Genomic DNA, 15,153 nt, shown 5'->3' with positions numbered 1-15,153 from the left:
TGATTTATTTATTCTTCCAACGGAATTACACCAGTAGTACACGTTATAAGTTAAAAAGAGTATTAATGATTAATATGACTAATAATGTATATATATATATATATATATATATATATATATATATAAAATTAAATAACAAACAGTGTTAAAATAAATAATCAACAAAACAGCGAATTAGTAATAAATATAAGTACAATACACCGATTGAAAGATCACATCCATTAAGAACATGCATTCAAATAACGCTGTCCAGATTTCAGCCTGCCTCATTCATATTCTGATGTCATATTGGCCATCCAATTGGCTGCTCAGAAAGGGACAGAGCTGCGCCATACGTGGCATTGTACTCTTGGACTGGAGTTCACCAATAATTCTCTTCACTTACTGCTTGCATTTTGGTGAAACTAGTCATTTAGAATATCTTTGAATAATCACCGTTAAAAAATAAGAAATACACACTGCACTTTATATACATATTTAAACAGTAATTAACCCTCAGATCTGATAACCAATCCAAAATGATTGAGAAATATGGGACTGGACGTAGTTATCGGTTTAAGGGAAAGGAGTGAAAAATTTCTATTAAAAACATTTTTGCAAGGAGGATTTAAATTTAAGAAATTTTATAAAGGCCTCCCTAAAAATTAAACTAACTAAACATTGTTAGAACTGTGTATTTTTAGTGAAAAAAGGAAAAGTGATGTAGAATTTTTACATGTCCTAATAATATGATGTGTGTTTGTATGTTTGTTTTGTTTCCACTTGTAAACTGTTTAAACCAATTGTACTGCAAATTTACATGGACATTCTTAGGGCTCCTAAGATGAACATAGGTCTATTCTTATTTTGTGTGAGTTTTCCGTGCCACTCCCTACTAGATTTTAAAACAACAAAAATTCCCATCTTCGTCTCTAAAGTTGTGTAAGGTGAATTTAAAGAGCCAGTGAAATATATTAAACTGTAATGCGTAAACATTGTATTATGATAACACGACTATAAGTTTATTATTTGAAGCAATATTTTCAATTTTTTACATTTATAGAGTGTAAGCGTAACAAAAGTAACAACACTTATTATTTCAACATCGTGGCTACAAGGCAAACCAATTTATTTATTCTGGATCACAAAGAAATTCAATTTTAATGGCAATAAATCATCGAGTTGACATCGCATCCATTTCTCACTGGAGAGATATACGTTGCTGATTGGGTATACAAATACTGATATAATCCTTATACTGGACAGAGGAGACAGTAAGATATCGCGGACATGTATTGGGAAATTTACAGTATCATGTAGTTTACTTGTGGATGACAACTGTCATAATGTAAGTATTGAAATGTATTAGTATTATTGATATTTAATTTAGTTTGTAATTTTCAGTAACAATATCTATATTCATACAATTAGAAAAATACTCTGTTTTGAATTAAAACTTATTACATATAGGTCTACTATGTAAGGTATGGTTCCTCAGGGCCTTAAAATGGGTACCTGATAAACGATATATGACTAATTCTAGTTTTAAAATATCGTAGGCCACTATCACTTAACACAATAAATGCTTTCAATAAGAAAACAATAAACTTCGACTTTGGAGTTCCTCTACATTAATCTAAAATAGTTCAAGAGATACTAACATCGTGGGAGCTATTCAAACAAATACACGGAAAATTGCAGGCGAAGCCGTGGGTATGTGCTAGTGGTAAATACATCTGAGACTCTAGAGGTATAAGATAATTAATTATATTCGACTTCAAGCAGCTGATCACATTAAAGAGTATAACCAAATGTGAATTAGTATACCTTTCTTACATTCCCGTCAGTCACATCCATGTTTTTAATCACGAATTTAAATGGCGAAAGTTTTAGTTGGAACGGAAATGTGTTATTCTGACAGGAATGTTTCAAGAGACTTGTTTGAACACTATTACGTTTCTCAACCACAAACATAACAGGTCGATATTAACTGTCTGTGGATAACTAAGTCACTGTCATAGCAACACCGGAGTGTATTTGACAGCGTATTGTTCTGACTTATCACATGTAATTGAAAGTAACTATGTTGCTTTCATTCACACTAACTAAAAGAAAGAAGATCCGTTAAAATGATAAATTTGAGTTAGTTACGTAATAAAAATCCAAGACAAATTCTCAATGAACTGTTCAAACTAAGAAAAAATTCTTTCCTCAGTAATAAACATAACTTGAAGCACTAAGAATTACTACCAAATTAATAGAAGAATATTAGTATGCCACACCACGTGCCACGCAACTGACTTCGTAAAAAGTAAATTAAAGTATGTAACTAATTTTATTAGGCTGATTCTGCCACTAAGACATATTTTAAAATATTTTATATGGCTGCATTAAATTTTGTTACAAGTTTATATTTTCTGCGACTTTTTTGTCACTATCACGGTTACCCATTACACTAATGTAAACATGACCGCTGACGGTCAGGTAAATCCCGTAGAGTGACATAAACTGATGTCGCTTAAATAGAAATGAATTGTAATAAAAAATTTCGAATCTACATTAGAGATTGTTCTCGACAAATCGTGAGGACAGATAGACGGACACATAACTATAAAATTATTCTAGCCACCTGAAAGATAGGCTTTACCAAAATTATAACGATAAAAACCGCCATGTAAATTTAAAACTAACAACAATATCCTGTTTGTAAAAATATAAAGAAATCTATTGAAAGATAGACACAAAGAAGGAATGCGCCACACCACGTGTCGCGTAAAACCATCATTCAAGTAAACCTTATATCACGATCAAGAGGTTCCGCGGACAGACAGAAAAATGTGTTGCATCCCCGAGGCTGACAAGAAAGAAAACCTACCAGCCTACTGACTTCAATTTCGCTTAGTCAAATCCAATGTATACGAAGGCATCTTTCATCAAACTAACTCTTGTCTATTCTAGAAATGAAGCTTTGGTCAACATTTGATTAAATTTTCCCGCGGATTTTAAGTTACGTAAAAACCACATCAGACTTAGAGTTACAAAAAGGCCATCATAAAACATTGACGTTGCCAATGTAAAAATTATGAAATATATATAATTTTTAACTCCATACTTGAATATACTTGAAATATTCTTGAAATATCAAGCGAAAAACAGACCTGCACTATTACAGGTCTCGTCATTTTTGAGATATCGTGTGGACTACCTGAGAGAAATGAAATTTTCCAGCGCCTTGTGCCTAAAATATTACGATATAATTTTGATAAATTTCTTGACTGTAGCGCATTCTAAAATGTTAATATTTAAAGTGTAGGATAAACTGTGGATACAAAATACACCTGTTTTCTATATAAGACCACTTTTACAAATCCCCAATGCTCAATTAAAATTATTGGGCACATCAACACACATCGCTGAGAGGCTATCAATGAATTGACTGCGAAGTAAAGCTCATATTTAACCTGGTAAGTACAAGGGTTTGAGGGTTCCTGTTGTGAAAGCACCATAATACGACACCTATTGAACCACCTCTATTGAGCGCTGCTTTCATAAGTTTGAGTTTAATTTCATCCTCCTTTGGAAAATGTTGGTTGTCATGACAAATAATGGGCAGAATATAAGTTTTTCATGGTTTAAACATTATCTAAAAATTGTAAATGAAACTAAAAAACCACTTAGACTAATTGTTTTTTACGGTGTATCGTTTTATTTAGATTTTCCTGTACTGTTGTGCGATGGAACTTTGCAAATGTATCTGAATAGTCCTTAAATTTTATTTTTACAACTTCAATGCTGGGTTACATATTACGTTATATGAGGCAGAACAGGGCTCATACAATGTACTATATAGTGGTACAAAACTGGTTAACTAAAACGACACATTTGTAGAAATGGCTTGAGTAAACGATAATGATAAGTCTTTTCATTTCTTCCAAACTAATTATGGTCGTGAAAAGTATTTTTTAACTCGTAAATAAAAATAAGAATTTTCAAATTAATTTTTAATTTGAGTGATGTAGTTGAATTAGAAAAAATACTATATTTTATCGATAAGAAAAATAATTAAATACAACATAACAAATAAACAATACTTAATTGTTTTCAGCACTACATAAACAAACATAATAACGTTATATACTACTTTATAATTATAGATTCAGATATATTTCATATGTTTTACTCTAATTTATTCTAATTTGATTACAATTAAAAAAAAAATAAATAAAATAAAATAAAAAAAACAAAAAAAAAACAATCCCAATAGTAGGAAAGCAGCTTATGCAATAGAGGTGGTTCAAATCTAAAAGCGTTCAATAGACACTCACCAAAGCTGGTCTGAAGGAGTCAAATAATACCAGCACTACACGATCACAGCGATGTATATCGTATTATGGCGCTTTCAAAAACAGAAACCCTCTCAAACCCTTGTTCTTACCGCGTTAAATAGGAGCTTTACTCCACAGTTCACTTCAGTGATATCAGCATCTCATCGATGTATGTCTCATCATGATGCTTTTATAACAGAGACCCTCTCAAACACTTGTTCTTACCGCGTTAATTATGAGCTTTACTCCACAGTTCAGTTCAGTGATATCAGCATCTCATCGATGTATGTCTCATCATGATGCTTTTATAACAGAGACCCTCTCAAACACTTGTTCTTACCGCGTTAATTATGAGCTTTACTCCACAGTTCAGTTCAGTGATATCAGCATCTCATCGATGTATGTCTCATCATGATCCTTTCATAACATAGACTCTCTCAACCCCTTGTTCTTACCGCGTTAAATATGAGCTTTACTCCCCAGTTCAGTTCAGTGATATCACCATCTCATCGATGTATGTCTCATCATGATGCTTTCATACCAGAGACCCTCTCAAACCCTTGTTCTTACCGCGTTAAATATGAGCTTTACTCCACAGTTCTGTTCAATGATATCACCATTTCAGTGATGTGTGTCGTATTGTGGTGTTTTTATAACAGAAACCCTGTTGTAACAAAATTAAGGAATGTCGTAAGGTAAAATTAATAATCTTTTATTCAAAGTTTAATATCTTTATTTAAAGTTATAATAAAAAAAATAATAAAGCTAGGTATCATAATTTTAATATCATCTCATAGTATAGCTAGAGCGGTATCATAGTCCAACTACATATGCTATAGCTAGAGCTGTATTATTGTTTTATATACTTTCTGCCTCTTAAGCAAGAACATAGATTATTGACATTGTTTTGTACAAGTTATGTTATACTTCTAAATTTCTTTGTGTTTATTCTACAACTTTTTTTAATTCCATAACTTTAAGGCACCAACCATTTATACGAAAGCAAACACTCTCTTTATTATTATTTATATTTACAGCTTTATGATAATGTCTTAATCCTATTTGTTCCTTAGTTTTAGGCCATTGATTGGAGTTGGATGTTTAAATGTTATTTAAAGCGCTATTTAAATTCAGACCGGACCGACGTTCATACTCGCTCTTTTGTGTGCTCAGCAGAATTGCTCGCTCCCGCTTTCTATCGTTCGACTTCAAACATTCTTGTAAAAGCACCGGCTAGTTTGTCGTTATGAAAAAAAAAAAAACTGTTCTACTTCAAACGGCAAATTCGAAATCCTTTCAATCCACCGGATAACTATCAACTATGTGTTAATGCTAGATACGATAAGGTCTGACTGTCAGTGGTCAGTTAAACTCTCATGTTTCTAAAAATGTGTGCCATCTTTAGAGACTGCAATGGTATTTTGTTAAAACAGTATAAATCAACGCGCGGCCTCAGTAAAGTTCCCAAAATAATAGACTATAGGTAACAATAGGTTTTCCTTATTCTATTATGGTAAATGGCTTCCTATGGCTATTCCGCTCGCATATGGTATCACAACAAACTTTTTAAATCTACCAATTGTAGTGCAGGATAATTTTTCTGTGATTTAATTTCACCTTTGGAACGAAGTTTTCGTCGTTTCTACCTATTTTCCTTTTACTGTTTTTAAGAGAGCATAAATTTCAGCATAGCTTTTTTATAATGTTTATAAGAAATCTACACAAATCTATTTCTTGTAATATTCGTATTACATAAGAAATATATTTTCTCAAGCCAACACAGCCCAAAACAGTTCGTCTACTTCTTCTACAAGTCCTAAATAACTTATTACCCAATTTTAGAATAAAGTAATATGTTATAAAAACATTTAGAGTGGAAGAAAATTTTATATCCTGAAGTTCTTTGCCACAACTATCTGAAAGGAACTCACAAACACTTATACTTTCCACATATGGTACAGAAAGATGTGAACACCATGTTTTTTTATATATATACTGCATAAGAGAGGAGATTTATTAAGGTAAATAATTGTGAAATACGTAGCGTCGCTTAGATGTAGATAATATTTACGAGAGTCTACTTTCGAAATCTTTATTCAGATCGGTGTAATTCACCATTATTAAAATCATTATTTATTAAAATTACGAGCTGAAGTAGCTAGAGACGCTTGGCTTAATATTCCTTAGAATAGCCAGTTCCTGAATACCCTTTACAGACTTCATTGTATTTTCTGGGAGATAACCTATTTGTCGTATATGTCCAAATATTTACATGGTTGGGATATGTAAGTGTTAATTTGACATCAAAATCCACAGCCTTGTTTAATTTAGAAGCAAAAATGTATGAAACGTCATTGATGATATTTAGAACGTCAGACAACTTTCCGGAAATACCTGTATTTATACTGGTATTTAGTTCCTCGAACGGAGGGATTATCGACACTTTTACATCAAAATAACACATATTGTCTCTTTCAACTAATATTAACTGCATTTAGATTTTTTTTAAGGAGAAGCCGATCTCCTTTACAAATCTAGAACATAGGATTGTGCCCTAGTTTGTTCAATCCAAATAAAAAAGCCTCAAGCATTATACATGACTATCTGACTTATATATTCAATCTGAAGTTTATTTACATAGACATTTTTAAACTCATAACACTGTTTACTGATTATCTTTATTAATATTACAAGACATAATAAGCATTTAGTTTTGTCATATCACCAACCAGCGTCTCAACTACTGGCATAGTGTTTGCAATATTAACATCCAGTTTATTGCTAGGCTTTTTTCATGTTAGTCCATCTATTTTTTACAGGTGTATATATTTTACAAGGTAGACGTACGCCACGCTATGTGTTGTAACAGGCTTCGCTAATGTTGCTAGCAAAATTTCATATCTGTATTTAACTTCAACTTCGAGATAATCTGCGAACAGGTAGACAAATCATATAAAAAAGAACATTATAGAACTTATTCTTGTATAGAAATAAAAAAGTAGAATGATTTGTTTATGAAATATTTCTCAACTTATCTTTCCACATGGTGCGTTCAGATTTTTCTTTAAATTATGTGTCTTATTAGTCTTTAAATAATAAAAGTCACCGAGTCATTATACAATGATGCTGTATGCGTTGGGATAGATAGGCTACATGCATTATCATGCCCCATGTTTAAATCTCTTATGGCGTATTGAGTTTGCTTACAAATAGATTTATTATGCTATTTCCACATTGCATCACGGTTATACATACCATCAATGTTAAAATCTTCGCTAAGCCAAATACTAATGGCCGACATTTACTGTTTTTGAACTCAGTGGTCCTCATATTAAGCTTCATCAACAATTTCAAGTCAGTTCGTATTCGAGATATCGTGCGGATGGATTAGAGATTTTTTAACCCCACGAGCCAATTAAAATAACGTTTTTCTTTCTTAGTCGTCAACTTGTTCTAGTTTTGTAACCATAGGATAGCACCTTTCATAGGTTTAAGTATAGCTGTAGGATTTTCTTTTCAGAAAACAATTCTGGTGTTAAAAATTCATTGCTCTACTACTAACCAGATTTGTGGATTGCTATGACATGTGTTAGCTATATGGCTAGGTTTATTACAGATATAAATATTTTTGAATATGTCTGATTTGGCTAAATGGCGTTATTGCTAGCAACATGTTGCGAGTGTATGTTTTGTCGTTTGGCACTCAGAACATGTCGATGACGTGAGCATAGTAGGATACATTTTGACTGACCATACTCAATAGAACCATTGAAATCGGATTAGTTTCAAAGATTAATTTCTTTCTAAAGAGCAGATTCTTCGGTTTATATAAATTACATCCTAAAATATCATTGTTATATTTTATGTTGTAGGCATACATAATCTTTCCACAATAAGGATAGGGAAAATGTTAATGTTGCGAAGAATGAAATGTTGCGAGTGTATGTTTTGTCGTTTGGCACTCAGAACATGTCGATGACGTGATCATAGTAGGATACATTTTGACTGACCATACTCAATAGAACCATTGAAATCGGATTAGTTTCAAAGATTAATTTCTTTCTAAAGAGCAGATTCTTCGGTTTATAAATTACATCCTAAAATATCATTGTTATATTTTATGTTGTAGGCATACATAATCTTTCCACAATAAGGATAGGGAAAATGTTAATGTTGCGAAGAATGAAATGTTGCGAGTGTATGTTTTGTCGTTTGGCACTCAGAACATGTCGATGACGTGATCATAGTAGGATACATTTTGACTGACCATACTCAATAGAACCATTGAAATCGGATTAGTTTCAAAGATTAATTTCTTTCTAAAGAGCAGATTCTTCGGTTTATAAATTACATCCTAAAATATCATTGTTATATTTTATGTTGTAGGCATACATAATCTTTCCACAATAAGGATAGGGAAAATGTTAATGTTGCGAAGAATGAAATGTTGCGAGTGTATGTTTTGGTCGTTTGGCACTCAGAACATGTCGATGACGTGATCATAGTAGGATACATTTTGACTGACCATACTCAATAGAACCATTGAAATCGGATTAGTTTCAAAGATTAATTTCTTTCTAAAGAGCAGATTCTTCGGTTTATAAATTAAATCCTAAAATATCATTGTTATATTTTATGTTGTATGCATACATAATATTTCCACAATAAGGATAGGGAAAATGTTAATAACAATATAGGAAATTTCTAACGTAAGTCATGCGAAACACACTTCAGTCTCATAAAACGTAACGTAAATTTGCATGCATTGTTACTGCATTGTTATAATTACACAATTGCAAATCAATGAACACGAGAATCTCATCTTCAATATTGTTCGTTAGTCTTTTCCTGTTTTCCACTCACGATATTACTTAATGCTCTTATTAAACTATTAAAAACTTCCATTTAATCTTTGAATCTAGATACTTTGTTGTCAAAATTTGTCCTTCGTACTTTTTCTTGATAGTTCATTTTGTATATTTCTAGAGATCGTCTTATTAACGTTTTGTAGTTTGGTTCTCCAACATTTCCTTTTAAATTTGTTTTTGTTTAATAAGATTTAATATTTCCTACTCGATCAATGAATTGGCTTTGGGTACTTCTGATTGTAAAATAAAAGCGTACCTGATATTTTATAATATAATTTATTCTTAGGCATGAAAAAGGAGGAGAATAACATAATTGTCATACATTTTTTATCAATATAATCTTTGTTACAAACTAATTTATTTGTATTAAATGTTTTACAGGCTCACTGTTAAAATAATGAGTCAACATATTTCAACACAAATAAAATATATTTAAAAAAATCTAATTAGAGCCATAATTTCTAAGTGTTGTTACAGTCAAGTAACACTAGAAAACACTTATTCCGCATGACCTTGTTCCGATTCTGTTTGTTGGCACTCATTCAACTTGATAAACTAAAAATAGCAACATCGTCATATTGCATAACCTCATTCAGACCTATATCTACAACTGACGAGACATTCCACTTCCATCCATAAGGCGACGGCTTCTGTTTTTCATCTAAGTTTTAAAGAAATTATATTGTAAAGTGTTGCGTAAAATTATATTTGAAAGATTACTGGGATTACATTTAAAATAAAATAACGTACCAGGTTATAACCTTTTTATTACTTATTTAATAGAAGCCTAAACTATAAAATAATTTTGCAACATTATAGGATATAGACTAGTGTATATTTTAGTGCCATTTAGTTTAAACTTTATTCGCCACGAAATATTGCTGTTTTCACAACATTATATTTGAAAGATTACTGGCATTATATTTTAAATAAAATAACGTACAAGGTTACAACCTTTTTATTACTTATTGAATAGAAGCCTAAACTAGAAGATAATTTTGTAACATTATTGGATATAGACTAGTGTATATTTTAGTGCAACTTAGTTTAACCTTTATTCGCCAGGAAATGTTGCTGTTGTTTTAGAGAAAGGAATCTTGGTTATAATATGAAATACCTCGTTGCCAGTGAATATAGGATAACATTTCAGCTACCATTTATTATTTTCATCGTTGAGTGATCTGTAAAGCTAAGAGCAAAACTAATCTGCTCAGCAACCTAGCAATGAGTTACAATCTGCAGGATCATCTTATAAACTTTCATGTCTAGAAAAGCTCAATTCTGGAAGGTAAAGTTGGGAATTTGGATAATTGTGTTGTCTGTTATAAAAATATATAAATAATATTGTACTTGAATAGATAAGGGTCAAAGACTTAACCAGAGCAATGTATCATTAATGCTCGATTACAAATATAAAGCGTGTATAACAAAGAGCTTTGTTATTATTATATTTATTTTATTTTATTCACCAACGGCATACACCATTTTACACTATTACAAAAAATAAAATAAAGATGGCCAACAAGTGTAACAAGATTAAAAGTAAGTATTAATAATTAAATTATGAATAAATTATGTGAGACAACTATTATATAATAATGGAGTTCATGCTAAGAAAGCAAGCAAACAACTACTAAACTATGCAAGCGAAAACAAGAATTTAAATGTAAAATCATTAGGAAAATAACTTTAGAAAAAGTAACAATAAGTTAACAGTATAAAAATAAGCAGAGAAACAAGCAAATAACTGTAATAAAATATGTAAATATTAACAGAAAAATAAATAAATAAATAAATAAATAAATATATATATATATATGTAAAATAACAATGTAACGATATAACAATAGACAAAGATAACAAGGAATAAATATGTATGAACAATAACAACGTAAACTAAATGATAAGCTAACAGGCAAGCTAACAACAAAATAAACTGTAAAAGTAGCACATTGGAGGATGAAGCAACACTGATCAGGCTTTCATCAGCAGCAGCTCGCCGAACCGCACCCAGGGCTGCAACAAAGAGGTCGACTGAAGAGCCAATGTCGTTCCAAAAACGCATGAGTCTAGGTATGGGACTAAATCGAAGATAGTTGGTCCCAGCATGGTCAGGCTAGAAGAGGCGCTAATGTCTGGTGGATCTGGCAGGAACGCGGAAGTTGATTGACTCCAGTAAGAAGGGGCTGCTGACTTGGTTATTGAGAAGCTTGGAAAGGAAGATACAATCAGCCACCCTCCTCCTGCGTTCAAGACTCAGAAGACTATAAGCAGCTGACACCTCATTGACTGGAACTTCACGAAAGTCAAATCCCGCACGACATCCCAGGAACCTGATGAAACGTCTTTGCACCGACTGGAGATGATGAATCTGGCAGAGCTGATATGGAAACCAAACTACAGAGGCATACTCAAGTAACTTGCGGACAAGGGACTTGTAGAGAATCGTAGAGGCATGGGTATTCAAGCCATGTTTTGAAGAAAGGAAGACCAAACCAAGCATACGAGAGGCCCTGGCGCAGATCTGACTGATGTGGAGATCAAACTCAAAAGAAGAGTCGATAAGAACACCAAGGTCCTTGATGGTATTGCATCTCTCCACCCGGTCGCCTTCGAGAAAGTAGTCGGCTAACACTGGATCTAATTTCCTATTGAACGTTATCAACTTGGATCCACAGTCATATCATTCGCACGAGATCAGTCAAAAACATCGTCAAGAGCATCCTGCAGAGATTGGCAATCATTTTGAGATGCAACTTCCACGAACAGCTTGATGTCGTCCGCAAAGAGAAGAAAGGGGACCTTGATGGCATGCTTAATATAATTGATAAAGATTGAAAACAAGCATGGTCCAAGGTGAGACCCTTGTGGAACACCAGAACTTGCAGTAAAGCTAGTTGAGACGCCAGCACCAAGGCGCACAAGTTGACGATCGGTAAGGTAGCTGCTGAACCACTGCAACATTGTGCCAGGAAACCCGTATTACTCATTGTTATAACAAAATACAAGCACTCATCATAAAAAGACATGAATCATAACTTCTATAAAAGTTTTCTCCAAATAGATTACAGAGAAACAAAGATGTTAGAAGAAAATAACACTACAGTAGAGACAATAAAACAAAAAAATCATTTAATTTGGATGTTGCATAAAGATCATTGATACTACATCACAAAAGAAACTACAGTTACGACTGTCAGATAATTATGTTTCTAATAAATGATCAAATGTATATACATTTATTGCTATTGCAATTTTGAATAATAATTTTGTATATTTAATGAGACTTGTGTGTTGTACCAAGCACAAGATTAATGGTGAGATTAAAGTGGTATTATAGAAACTACAGTTACAACCATGAATATTTTGTTTATTTAATGAGACTTTTTCTGTTGTTTTAAGAACAAGGTTAGTGGTGAGAATAAAGTGATCCTTTAGAGATGAAGGACCAATGAAATGTCTAATATTAAACTCACACTTCGATAGCTGAGCAGATGGAGCCCATACGTTGATTTTCTAAGAATAACTTTTATTCGAATGGGGAAAAAGAAAAATACGGAATAAGATCAAAGAACATAGTATTAGAAAAAAGGCACACAATTAAATAAAGAATACACTTATAATATTAATATTTATACACTTATTCTTTTTTGTATTTTTTATTGCCTTATCGCTTGTATCAGCTAATGTGTAATTTATTGTAAAATGGTTTGTCCGTTAATAAATAAATAAAATAAAATAAATAAATAAATAAAGAATACAGTGTGTTAAAATGGTTTTCGTTTCTATTAAAAAATGTCCAAAAATAATGTCCGAATTAGTTGAGGCTTTTAAATCTTGGTTGAGGAGAAAATTGTCTCTAATTACGAAAGACCATAAGAATGATGAAGCACTGTTACCTTGCACCGTCCATTGTCTGATACCTTGACACAAATGAAGTTGGGTTGATTGCAGTTCGACCTGGGTTGCTTCCAAGGAACGTTGCAACTGTTGGAGTTCTTGTTGATGTATGAAGATTCCACATTCACTAGACACTATCCTCGGTTCACTCACGAACGCTGAAGTTCCACAGGGACAAAGTTACTTTTGGCTCGTTAACAAGATAAAGCCCGGCCTGGGGGTGACGGATAATTGCCATAGAACGGCTCAAAGGTTTACAAAGAACAAGACAAGGGGGCACGGCCCAAACTAAGTTAAAGCTGGTATTGACGTACGACCGAGCGGTACGGAGTCTGTAGAAGAACTGCCTGAGATGCCTCGGAGGGCTTTTCTTGTCCGCGTCCTGGATGCCTGATTGGTCGACAGAAGTCACCTCATACCACGTGACAGTCGGACCACTATAATTTGGGATGCAGGTGTGTGTGTGTGTGTGTGTGTGTGTGTGTGTGTGTGTTGAGCCGGGGCTCAGTTTGAACGTTTTTGTGTCTTTTATTTTTTCCCCACCTCGGCCACTCTTGTCAGTCGGTGGGGGAGTCACTCCGTCAAGTATTGATTTTCTGCCTGGTTGGACTGATTGGTCGAGGTCAGCTGGTTGACCTTGACTAGTTTACCGACCAGCTGTTCACCGGCACCGGCAACGGCTCCGGCTACTGTTCGGAGCGGTCAGACACGTTCGGAGAAGCTTACTGTGTTTCTGGCTGTTCTCTGCTCTTCCCGTTTCCCCATGGCTGGCTAACTCGACTACTTTCGGCAGGTAATTTGTCTTTTTCCCCTCTTAACTTTATTAGTTGGCGGTTTTTCTCTCCCACCCAGACACATATTTTCGTTGATTAGTTATAAGTAGTTTATATTTATTATTTTGTAACTTGTGTTCCTCGTGTACGTTTTTTCGTGTCGCTAAGTGTTCTTTCCTGTCTTTCGTACGTTCTAAATTTGTTAATTTTTTTAACTATGCCAGTTAAGTTTTTATATTTTTTGCGCCGTGCTTTCTAATTGATCCGTTCGGCGAACGGAAATTATTTATTTAGTAATCACCTTGTATTTATTTAGTGTAAGCGAGACGGTACAGACTTTGCAAATTTTGTGACCTCGTGTTTTGTGTTGCGTGCAAAATTGGGTGGCAACATTAATGATTTTCATTTTATTGCTTATTTATTTATTTGCCTTATAGCAGCGTGAACGGATTATAATTTAATTATTGTTATTGTATTTGGGATATAATGTACTGGTATTATTTGTAAATTATATAATAATTATTAGGCCTACCTACAATTAATATTTAATGATAAAATGTAAATTATTATAATATTATAATAGAATGATTAAAATCCAGCGAATTATAGTTACAAGTAAATGTTATCACGCTTAATCATTTAGTATGGCTGTTCTAGCCTATAAGTAAAATGTTTATATATTTAAAAATTTGTTTTTTACATAAAATTTAAATATTTTATATATACTTTGTGGCAAACATAATTAAGTTTTTATTATTTCTCGGGTTATACGGATATTTTTTCGCTACCGTACCAGCATCCAACCGGAGCGTCCGTATTCATCTTGACAAGGTTGGATCCAAAATGTTTTTTTTTCTTCTTCTTATACCACTTGAGAGGATTGGCTTGTATGGAGCGCTGCCAGATGTTAGATCTGGAGGAGGGCCAGTAATTAACTAGTTAACTAGTATGTATTTAGTTCAGTGACATGATCTGAAGGGGAGGATTTCATCTTTAATTCGGATTCGTGGAGGCAACTAAGCCCCCGCCTCCTTCGAAAATCGGCTTTAAGTATTTTTTTTTAATTTTCGGCTACCAACTTGAAACCAAATTATTTTTAAAAAATAGTGGGCCTGGAAATTCTAAACCTTTTCCCTCCCCTCAGTTCATAAAAAATTACCTGTTAAAATGTTTATATTTACTACTGCCGTACCTGAAATTGGTATTTATATATCAAATTTCTATATTATATTATATTATTTATTTATTATGTTATTATTTCTATTTATTATGTTATTGTCTATATTGGAATTTTATCTATTGTTATTT

The sequence above is a fragment of the Homalodisca vitripennis genome, unplaced genomic scaffold (assembly GCF_021130785.1).
Source record: "Homalodisca vitripennis isolate AUS2020 unplaced genomic scaffold, UT_GWSS_2.1 ScUCBcl_1127;HRSCAF=4363, whole genome shotgun sequence".
In the NCBI taxonomy this organism is placed as follows: domain Eukaryota; kingdom Metazoa; phylum Arthropoda; class Insecta; order Hemiptera; family Cicadellidae; genus Homalodisca; species Homalodisca vitripennis.
This window is presented reverse-complemented; position numbering follows the sequence as displayed.